This window comes from Quercus robur, chromosome 9 (genome assembly GCF_932294415.1).
Source record: "Quercus robur chromosome 9, dhQueRobu3.1, whole genome shotgun sequence".
NCBI lineage: Eukaryota > Viridiplantae > Streptophyta > Magnoliopsida > Fagales > Fagaceae > Quercus > Quercus robur.
The window spans coordinates 9,371,780-9,382,203 of NC_065542.1; the positions used below are offsets into that span (position 1 = coordinate 9,371,780).

The 10,424-nt window shown below is 37.1% G+C and overlaps 1 non-coding gene across 1 annotated transcript; it reads right to left on the reverse strand.

Annotated features, from left to right (window-relative positions):
- Window positions 1-8,469: 8,469 nt before the first annotated feature.
- On the reverse strand, window positions 8,470-8,541 carry TRNAQ-CUG (transfer RNA glutamine (anticodon CUG)). The gene has a single exon. It is a non-coding gene; the product is annotated as a tRNA-Gln (tRNA).
- Between the last annotated feature and the right edge of the window lie 1,883 nt (window positions 8,542-10,424).

A 10,424-nucleotide genomic window follows, 5' to 3' on the forward strand; every position in this document is an offset into this window, starting at 1 on the left:
CTTGTCATCATACGCTGGTAGGTGGCCCTGGCATTCTTCAATCCAAACGGCATGACCTCGTAGTGATAGTTTGCGTTCGGGGATATAAATGCTGTCTTTTCTCGGTCCCCGAGCGCCAAGGCAATCTGGTGGTAGCCTTGGAAGGCGTCCAGGAAGCTCATTCTTGGGTGCCCGTACGTGGCATCCACTAGCTGATCAATCTTGGGCATCGGGAATGGGTCCTTGGGACACGCTCTGTTCAAATCGGTGAAGTCCACACAAACTCTCCATTTACCGCTCTTCTTCTTCACTACGACAGTGTTTGCTAGCCATCTCAGGAAAAATATTTCTTTTATGACCTTGGCTTCCTTCAGTCTCTGGACCTCCAGGTTTACTGCATCGACGTGTTCCTTTGATACTCTTCTCGGCTTCTGCTTCTTCGGGGGAAATGATGGGTCCACGTTGAGTTTGTGAACAATAAACTCGGGGTCTACGCCGGGCACTTCATACGGGTTCCATGCGAAGACATCTATGTTCTGCAACAGGAGCAACAACATCTCTACCCTTTCCCGGTCATTCATGCTTGTACCTATCTGGAAATATTTGTCATTATCTGGGAGAATTCTTACCTTCAGCACCTCCTCGGCAACGTCCGCCCCAGTTTCCCGGGGTTTCTGTAATTGCTATGCAGTCTCTTTCTCGGCGTGCTCAGCTTGATCGAGCTGTTCCTTTTCCCACCGGACCGCGGCTACGAGGCATTGCTTCGCCACCTGTTGATTCCCCCTTACCTCTACAACTCCATACTCAGTAGGAAATTTTACTTTCACGTGAAGGGTGGACGGAACAGCCCCCATGGCGTGAATCCACGGCCTCCCCAGGATTGCGGTGTAAGGTGCGAATGATCGGACTACTATGAACGTAACTATAACTTCCTTGCCCTCCATGTCCACTGGGAGAGAGATTTGCCCCTCGGGAATCACAACTCTCCCGTCAAACGAGACCAATGGCGTGTCATACTTTGCCAAATCCTGGGTTTTTAACCCGAGCCCTTCGAAGAGGTCCGGGTACATAACGTCAGCCCCGCTACCCTGATCAATCATCACCCTCTTCACCAAGAATCCGCCTATCCGGGCTGTCACCACCAAAGCGTCGTCGTGAGGTTGGATTGTTCCTTCCAAATCATCTTCTCCGAACGAGATGTGCAGCCGTCCAACTTTCTTTTGCTTCTTGGATGATTCTCCCTCCGCGCAAGCCACTGTCATTACCCTTTTTGCCGCTGCTGCTCCTCTCGGTGCGGCATGAATGACGTTGATTACCCCCAGGGGTGGTGGAAGGGGGTGTTGGGCGCCCTGCCCGGTCTCCCGGTCAGTGGAATCTGCTACAAACTCTTTCAGGTGCCCTGCCTTCACTAACTGTCCGAGATGATCTTTCAATACCCTACACTGCTCGGTGGTGTGCCCCTTGTCTCTGTGATAGGTGCAGTATAGGCTTTGGTTCCTCCGAGATGGGTCGCCCCCCATTTTGTTCGGCCATCTGAAGAATGGCTCGTTCCTTATCCGTTCCAATATTTTGTGCACGGGCTCTTTAAACAGCACATTAACCCCTTCGATTTGCACCTCTGGTTCCTGCATTCTGAAGTCCCTTTTCGGCTTTGGTGGCAAGATGCTTTGCCGAGATCTCACCGTAAATGGAGCTTTCCCCCTGCTTTGCAGCCGGTCATCCTCCAGGCGTTTGTACTCCTCTATGCGTCTCATCAGTTGCCTCATATCCTCCGGGGGTCTTCTTGTCAGCGACTCCCGCAATTCAGAATCTTCGGGAAGCCCCATCCTGAAGGTGCTAGTCGCAATTTTCTCGTTTCCCCCACCAATCTCGTTGAAGAGTTCCCAGTATCGGCTGGCATAACTCGAAGTGTTTCCCCGACCCTCATTTTCATGGAAAGCAATGCGTCGACCGGTTGTTGCACTCGCTGCATGTTACGAACCTGCTGCCGAATTCCTGAATCAGCTCGGCGAAGCTGTGTATAGAACCTTTCTGCAACCCATTGAACCATCTCAGTGCGGTAAAGCCGAGACTAGAGGGGAATACTTTACACATCAATGCATCGTTGTGCGCATGCAAAGACATCATGTGGATGTAATGACTGACATGCTCCACGGGGTCTGTCCTCCCCTCATAGGAATTGAATGGTGGACGCGTGAATCTGCTCAACATGGGTGCCCGTTCAATCTCATCAGAGAATGGAGACCGGGCTGCCATCCGCAAGGCCCTGCTCATGGCATCCATCGCGGCGTTGTGGTGCCGCCGCTCCTCTGGCGACTCTGACCCTTGGTTATCATATCCATGCGACCGGGAACGGTCCCGTCTACGACGCGTCTCCCGGGAGTGTCGATGTGACTCTTGAGAACGTGATCGGTCTCGGTATTGTTGTGTAACAGATCGGATGGAACCTTCCTCGCCACGGTTTCTCCTGGGTTGGGGGTTGTGGTTCCTTTCGTGGCGCCGACCCCTTGCTTCCAGCTCCAAGTCCATTACCAATCTGCGTAATCGCTCCAGCTCCCGGTCTCTATCATCATATTGCCGATGTGCTGAGACGCTTGAAATTGTCCGGTGCGTCTGGGCCGATCCTTCTCCCAATCCGGACCTTTCCTCTCCTCTCGGATGCTCCCTATCCTCCAGCCGTTTCTGCCTTCTCTCCCTCCACATCGATCCCCGAGAAGATCCTGCGAAATTGCTCGGAACGTGCCCCCCTGAACGCTCCTCAGACATCTCCCTTGCTTGAGTCTCACTCAAACCACAGCTTCGTAGGAGAGCCCCACGGTGGGCGCCAATTGTAAGAACCAAGTGCAAGACTTCTGGACCTTAGGTCACTTGGGCTCACAATCTATTTGTAGTGGGCTTAAGTATTTCCTACAATGGGTCGTTCTCGGCAGAGAGACTCAAAGTAACACCCAGTTGGTACCCTCTCCTTGACTGTTTTCTCTCAATTTTTCTGAACCCCTTCTTCTTCCAACTTTCTTCTATTTATAGCCAAGGTTAGTGGGGAGATTATGATTACAGTCACCGTTAGTGCTACTGAAGGTCCAGTATTATCTGGTTAAAGTGGGTGTTTAGGTGAAAGGGCGGTGCAGCATTTATGATCTTGGAACTTGGTTCCATTTTGACCGATTATGTTCGACAACTCACGTTCCCGTGCATATCATGATGTTCCCGGATATGACTCATACGCTCTACCGGGAAAGCTTAACCGGTCAACTCTGGGAACTCAATACCCAAAACTTGTTTTTACTCTAAGGCAGTTTCAAGAAGGGCATAAGGTAACCGGAACTTTCTGCTGGGCCTGCGCCCAAGGCCGGTATGGGCTTGGGCCCGGGGCCTAGATGAGTCTGGGCCCAAGGCCAGTATGGGCTTTGGAATCTCGGTGCCGTACAACAACATTCTTCTCTCTTTTATTCTAGAAGGAAAAAAGTTTGCTTTATACACGCACATTTATATAATGCTAAATAGCAATGTACTGTTAATAAAATATAAAAGAAACGAAAGTTAGTACTTAGTACTTAGTAGGACTGTCCTCACTCACATCACACATGACTCCAAATCCAATCAACCTTTGGAAAGTAACTGGGCCAAATTAAGATAATTATTTTATTACAATAGCCCCCCCTTTGCTAACATTTATTATCTCATATGGCATTGGATTGGCATTCTTGGATTTACATTCATCTTTCCTGATCAGTAACATGAATAATGATAGAGATCCTAATAGGAGCAGCAAAATTGGACACGACCCACAAATCCGATATGACACGATATGAAATTAGTAGGTTATAGGTTGAGGTTTAATGGGTTCATGTCATATTCGGGTTGACAAGATTGACCTGTTTAATAAACAGGTTAGGTTATAGTCCATCACATGGAACCCGTTTGACCTGTCTGATCCATTTAATTAAATGACATTTTACTAATATACCTTCAAACTCTAGGTATATAAAATTATTAGTTGTTGTGGTCTATTTTTTTTGACATATTATGATTGATTATTTATGATATTGAAATATGTTTTAATTTTGAATGATTATTTATGATGTAGTTACTCGTTAGCTCTGAATTTTATATTAAAAATATTTATTTGTTTGGTTTTTCATAATTCATATCAATTTGGTTAATACTATTTTTTTTTTTTTTTTGATAAAATATAATAAATAGGTCGATACAACTGATAGGTCGATACAACTGACCTGTTTAATAAATGGATTGTGTTAGGGTTGAGGAATCCTAACCTGTTTAATAAACATGTTGGATTAGGGTTGACCTATGTAGTCGAATACTCATGAGTAGACATGACACGAATCTGACACGCGAACATGAATTGCCATCCCTAAATACAGACAATTTTACAAAAAAATTTACAAATTACTGATATGATAACTGATTGTTGGTAAATGAAAAAATGATATTAATGATGGGTCTAGATGAAAACCAATAAGAGGTTGGTCACATCAACATATTGTAAAAATGTTGTAAAATAGTTTGTACCTGTAATAAGGAGGGAAGGCATGTAGAACCTTGGGGGAGCCATGGCCCCCACCCCCTCCAAAATTTTAAAATCTCTTTATAATATTATATAAAAATAAGTTGAGCTCATGTACATATAATGATTACACCCCCCCCCCCCCGCCCCAAATAAATGATTTTACATGCCCAGTTCCTATTAGTTTTTATGCCTTTTCCCTTTGAAATCTCACACTGGCTTTACAATTCCAATATATTAGTTTCTCAAGTGTGCTTCCCCAAAAAAAAAACAAAAACAAATAAACAAACAAACAGAAACTTAGTAAAGGCTAATAAATCCAAATCTGTCAAGTTCCCTTCCTTTTTTATTTTTTCTAAGAAAACAAAAGTGCATTGTGTTTGTGTGTTAAATTTTGAAAGTCCATTGTATAATTATCCAAAAACTATTGAGTTCCTTTTTGTGTTTTTGCAATCTTAATCTTTAAACTTCATCTCTTTATTTCCCTCTTCTATTATCATCATTTTTTTTATAACAAAATTGATATTTTTCTCAACATCCCCATTTTCCCCTTAAAGTTACATATTTTTCTAAACTTTATCACTATCAGTTTTTTTTTGGGAAGAGAATTTGATTTGTTTCAAGAAAGAGAGATTGGGTTGCAATGGATTTATGGTACATTTTTCTTCAAAGATTTGAAAAATGAAATTGCTAAGAAATTCAATGTGGAAATGATAATAGATAAATTTTATTATATGAAGAATCACCGTTGAGCATAAGTTTGATAAGAGAAGCTAAATTCTTTCTGTGGGGGCCAGTTAGTCAGGAGGTATTATTAAGGCTGTACGAATTGGGCCTACGGCCCAATCCGATGACATTAACTAATCCGAGAATGGCCAAATGAGGATATAATGGGAATGGTATAAAGAGAGAAATAAAAATAGTACGAGATAAGTCCAACACACGTTTGAGGAGAAAAGCCATCTCGGGAATAAGGATCCGAGGTTAGTAAGAGTGTCATATCACCCTAGACCTTCTTCAAAGTTACATCACAACCAGGAGTTGGACGTTGGACAAGGGGTAAGGCCTTGTTTGGGAGGAGGGAATGGAATGGAATGGAAAGGAATAAAAAGAATAATTTTAGAATATTCTTCCCTTCCCCTTGTTTGGGAGTTTTAATGGAGGGAATGGAAAGTTCATTCCCTTATTTGGGAGTTTAAGTAGAAGGGAATGGAATGAGTAGGAGGGAACACTCATTCCTCTCTATTCCCTTAAAACCTCAAATTTTCATTCCTCCCGAAATTGGGAGGAATGGGAGGGAATGGAATTAGATTTAATGATTTTTTTACTAAAACTCCCAAAATACCCCTGTATATTCAATTATTTATTTTAAAATAAGGGTCTAATAGTAATATTGTTATAAAATGAATCCATTCCATTCCCTCCATGTTGCTCCCAAACAAAATTACTTACATTCCATTCCTTTCCATTCCTTCATTTTAAAACATCCAATCAAGGTTACTTAATTCCATTCCATTCCATTCTTTTTCATTCTTTTCTCTTGCTTAAATACATTTCATTCCATTCCGTTCCTTTCCATTCCCTTATGATCATTTTATTCCATTCCATTCCCTTCCCTTATGAACTCCCAAACGGAACCTAAGTAGAGGGAGGCAACAAATATCTTCAAAGGCTGCTACCTCCACATTAAATGCCTCCCAACTAACTCTCTGGCCGCATTAATGTGGAGGTAATACCTGAACAGTGACCAAGCAGCCTTACAGCTACTATTTGATGGTTTTGGGAGGTGTTGGATGGGACAAGAAGGAGCTCCTAGAATCCAACTTACATGTGTATGGTAGGGATAACACCAAGATTGCAATATATAGCATGGGAAGGTGACCTAAAAGAGGGATCAAAAAAAAAAAAAAATCAAGAAATCTTTGTAAGAATACAGTGAACTCTTGTAGCTTTGTCAAAATACTAGATATTATAACATAAGCTCCTCAAGCCGTGTCGATGATAGATTTTCTCATCTACTGGTGTTCAATAATCTTAGTTCAGCAACTTTTATTATCCATTTTTTGGAGTAGAATTAGTTTTTTCACCCACGCTCTATAAATTAATTGTCTGAGCTTGTTGGGCTTAAACCTAATCCTACACTGGGTCCAGTCCAAATTCAGTCCTTACACTTTCTTTTATATTTTGTTACATATTTATAGCAAATTAGACAATTTTATATACTCTTCTAAAAAAAAGACAATTTTATATACTTCTTTGAGTTTATAATATGTTAAATTTATATATATTACTTATGATGTGTAATTAACCTAAAAATACATAATTTGGCCCCCCAAGTTAAAAATTCTAGCCACGCCCCTGCCTGTAGCTTTACTCAACGTAATATTGTAACAAAATGAAATTAAGATAACAAATAGAGAAGTATTATGTCCATGATATTTTCACAACAAATTACATGTGAAACATTTTTATTGGTTTTAATTTAAATTCACAACTTAAATTACTTTTTTATCCTCTCATAACAGCCAATAACAACTTATCACTTAGAATTTATTGTAAAATTGATGTGGACAACGCATTTCTCTAACAATTATGACTTATGATTTTTTTCCTTTAAAGCATTGGCAAATTTTATTGTGAAAAAAGAAATGGTTAATATCATCTTTGAAAATTGATTTTTCTTCAAATTTTTACATTAAAAAATTCCAAATGATGATTGAAAAATATTTTCCATAAAACTGACCGAGAGACCTTAATTAAATAAACTTGAAACTTAAATGACTGAAATAAATGAAAGCAAAATTAGAAGATTTGAATGAATTATGGTGAAACTTAGGCTTCGCTTGGGAGGAGGGAATACAATGGAATGAAAATGAATAAAAATAATAGTTTTAGAATATTCTTTCATTCTCTTGTTTGGGAGTTTTAATGTAGGGAATGGAAAGTTCATTCCCTTATTTGGGAGTTTAAGTGAGAGGGAATGGAATGGGTAGGAGGGAACACTCATTCCTCTCTATTCCCTTAAAACCTCAAATTTTCATTCCCCCCAAAATTGGGAGGAATGAGAGGGAATTAAATTAGATTTAATGATTTTTTTACTAAAACTCCCAAAATATCCCTATATATTCAACCATTTATTTTAAAATAGGGGTCTAATAGTAATATTGTCATAAATGATTCCATTACATTCTCTTCATGTTGCTCCCAAATAGGATTACTTACATTCCATTCATTTTCATTCTTTTATTTTAAAACATCCAATCAAGGTTACTTAATTCCATTCTTTTCCATTCTTTTCCCTTACTTAAATACATTTTATTCCATTCCATTTCTTTCAATTCCCTTATGACCATCTCATTCCATTCCATTCCATTTCATTCCCTTATGAACTCCCAAGCGGAGCCTTAGAGGTGAAGTTTTACATTTTAGCTTCTAATGGCCTTAATATCCTTGTATCTCTTATCCAAACAAAAAATTCCTTGGATCTACTTTCATCTTTCATGATTTATATAGTAACAAAATAAAATTAAGGGAACATTTATTATCTCTAATGGCATTAATATCCTTGGATCTATTATTCCAAAAAAAAAAAAAAACCTTTTATTTTTTATACCAGATAGAATTTTTACTCTAGTTTAATGTAAGTGTATATGTGTGTGAAACTCCTTCCTGAATACTTGAATCTTGACTCTTATCCTCTAAACCCCACAAACATTTATACTTGTGGAGTGACCACCACACTAAGGATGCACGGTAGTTAGAAATAATTTATGACTTATATAGGAATAGAATAAAATGACTTTTATGATTGTTTTCCTTTAAAGGATTGGCAAATTGTCTATCTTCTTTCGTCATTAAAAAAAAAAAAAAGAAAAAAAAAAAAAAAGAAAAAAAAGAAGAAGAAGAAGAAGAAGGGATTGGCAAATTGTATTGTGAAAAACAAAAAAGAAATGGTTAATATTAGGTTCCACCGAGATTTGAACTCGGGTTACTGGATTCAGAGTCCAATGTCCTGACCACTAGACCATGGAACCCTCTTGTTGGTTGTCATTAATTTAAATTATATATAAAGCATCTCACACGGAGATAAATTTAGAATATTCTCCTCTGACAAATGAAATCATTGTCACGTTCGATTTTTTTTGGTGGGCCACAAAAATCATAGTGACCTCGATTATTGTTTATCAAATTTTTACCCAAAAAAAAAAAGAAAAGAAACAACAATCAAACTTTCCACATTTGAATTTGTGCCCCTTTTGGAGTATTATATTAATAATTACTACGTATAGGTGATGACGTGACAGATGAGACGTTATCATACAATATACTAAAAATAAAAATAAAAATGTTTTTACTTTATACTTTTATACATTGATGTGATTGAGCACACGTGGAGACAACTCCACGTGTTGTTGTGGCATCAATTTAAGGAAATTCTACAACAATCTTTTTGTGTTTGCTTTTGTTTTTTGTTAGAAACAAACATGGAAAAGTTCGGATAGGGATGAGATTATAACACAAAAGTTACACAAGGGACCTTACTCAAAAGTTATTACGACTTTTAAAGGTGCATGTGACAAATTATACTTTGTATGATGAGGCACATGAAACTACTATCTTACTTATAGATGAGCCCTATATTTGAAAGATTTTTTTTCATATATAATATATTTTCTTAAATAATATGATTTGAGAAGTAGTAAAAGGTCACGTTATTGAGTGTGTGTTTGGCGATTGCTTATTTGTATAGTGTTTATTAAAAGATATAATTTTTGATAACTTTTATATTAAATGTGTGAGAAAAATTTTAAACTCGTTTATTTAAAAATAAATAAAAAATGAGATTATTTGTAAAATTGTCCTATTAATAGATGGACATTTATTAATAAATTATTTTAAGAAAATTTATATACCATTTTTATAAGAAATATAAAAATTTATTAAAAATTTTATTTTTTCTCATAAAAATAATTCATTAATAAATACTCTAAAAAGGTATCAATTAACATTTTACTTTATAACAAAGTCAAGGTAAAAAGAAAAAAGTAAAAAGCCTTTTAACCAAAAAGCACTTTTGAGAATCCAAGGGCAAATAATTTGTAATGCATCAAATAATTTTTTCCTAGGTAGTCGAACCATTTTCGTAAAAAAAAAAAAAAAAAGTCCAATCTGTTAATAACTTTTCATACTTCACTCTTTAACATAAACTTTCTTGCTTGATTTCCTTTTAAAAAGAAATTAAAAAAAATTCATAAATATCAGTTACTTTTTTATTTTTCAATAAAAAAAGTTTCCTAAAATGATTTATTAATTGATGTCTTAAGGGTAGTGAAATCCAAAAAGAAAAAGCTGATTGACTATAATAGAAAGGGTTTTGGTAATAGATGCATTCGGGTATCCGGAGAAATTTAGTGCACTGCGTTGGAAATTTCCAACGTGTCAATTCATTTTTTCTAGGCAGTCAAATAACTTTTCAATAAAAAAAAAATCCAATCTGTTACTAACTTTGCTGCTTTTCATGCTTCACCCTTTAATAGAAAACTAGCATGTGTAACCCATGTAAATGCATTGATGCATTTAAAATTAAACAAAATTTATATTATAAAAATATAAATAATTAGTCAAATTATTTTTTAAAAAAGCATGCAACAAATGCATATATATGGATACATTTAAAATTAAGCACAATTTTTATCATAAAAGTATAAATAATTAGTCCAATTATTTATAAAAAAAGTAAACGTAATTAGTCACATATTAAATTTTTTACCTAAATTCAATACTAATTATGATCATTTTTTCCCAATTTTTAATAAGATAGAATATGTGGTGGTATTTGTTGTGTGGTAATTTTTATTGAGTATATGTGATTGGTTTTTTTTTTTTTTTAATTTTATTTTATAGTTCATTATATTAG